The sequence below is a fragment of the Melitaea cinxia genome, chromosome 4, assembly GCF_905220565.1.
Source record: "Melitaea cinxia chromosome 4, ilMelCinx1.1, whole genome shotgun sequence".
Classification (NCBI taxonomy): domain Eukaryota; kingdom Metazoa; phylum Arthropoda; class Insecta; order Lepidoptera; family Nymphalidae; genus Melitaea; species Melitaea cinxia.
The window spans coordinates 3964058-3965537 of NC_059397.1; the positions used below are offsets into that span (position 1 = coordinate 3964058).

General features: G+C 30.4%; 1 non-coding gene across 1 annotated transcript; it reads left to right on the forward strand.

Moving 5' to 3' along the window:
- Window positions 1-308: 308 nt before the first annotated feature.
- Window positions 309-388, forward strand: Trnal-uag. The gene has a single exon. It is a non-coding gene; the product is annotated as a tRNA-Leu (tRNA).
- The last annotated feature ends 1092 nt before the right edge of the window (window positions 389-1480 follow it).

Sequence of the window (1480 nt, forward strand, 5' to 3'; positions counted from 1 at the left end):
TATTAGATATAGCTCAAAAAGTAGTAGTTAGATCTCAAATAAATTTAAATGGGACCAATTGACACACACCACCTTTCGATTAAAAGAAAATTTGTCGATTCTGATGTAACATACATAAAAAAAAAATACAGTCGAATTGAGAACCTCCTCCTTTTTTGGAAGTCGGCTAAAAATATAATCATTTTTGACAATATCGTCTTCTTTGACGACAACACAACTAATGTTTCATTATTTTACTTTAGCACAGAATATGAATTTATTAAGTTCAGTTTTAGTAACGAAATAAATAATTCATTCATAATTTCACAGGCAGCGTGGCCGAGTGGTCTAAGGCGCTGGTTTTAGGCACCAGTCCGAAAGGGCGTGGGTTCGAATCCCACCGCTGTCAAACATAATGTTTTGTAAAAAAAATTGATTACTATTTCACGAGTACTCCTTATATTTTTATTTGTTTTAGAAACAAAATAGATGTAATGTTATAGCTGTGTTTTAATACTTATTATTTTTCTGTTAAAACTGAACTATATTTCTTGTACTTGACGTTCTCAGATAAACTCATCAACTTTTTTTAAATTACTATACATATAGATGTTTCAAAGTAACTTCAAGGTGCACCAGTACCACGTGTGTTTGTAGCTTTGACCCTTTTAAACGTGTGCGTATCTAGAGATATAGTCTAGTTCTTACACAAAGAAAATAAATAATAGTTAATCATTGCCCTTTATTTCTTGGCCGTTATCAAAACTATTGTGTTAAGCATTTTTATCATAATCCTTTATAGAATCTGACCTATTTCACTAATTACTTTCCAGTGGGCAAATAAAAATATAAAACGAAAACGCAGAGTTGTGTTATCAAAGCTTATCAAGATTACATAATTATTAAAAATTTTACAACTAACAAGTCACCGCATAAATAAATATTTTTTACTTCATAAATTTCCAACGAAATTCTTTCTGGATAAACATGAAAATAAAATAATAATAACCAAAAAATTAATTAAACCTAGAATCTAACCCGTTTGATTTTTCAATTAAAATTCTGAAAGGTTAAAACAAAGGCCGAGCGAACAAAGGCCCGAACGCTAGCATTCGCCGCGGTTTCATAATTTCCCTATTTGCAGATGTCGTCGAGACTTTTTTGTATTTTGTTTTTGTTATCACAAAGCCTGGGCGCGAATTACGCTGTGTATTTACATTAAAATAGAGATTTCGCTTATAAAAGGTGTTTATTTGACAAATTGCATTCTGAGTTGTTCGTGATATTGCACTATTATAACATAGGAATCAGTAAGTAATCGATTTTTTTTTTATTTGAGATATAAAAGTCATAGAACCTGACTTTTCCACAACAAAATGTAATGTTGTATATATACATACGTTATGAGACGAGGAATGGAAATCTTTTGCATTCTTGTGACGCAAGAATGTAAATTGTTTATCTTCTCAAATAAATAATTAAGCACTAAAAAGTGTATATG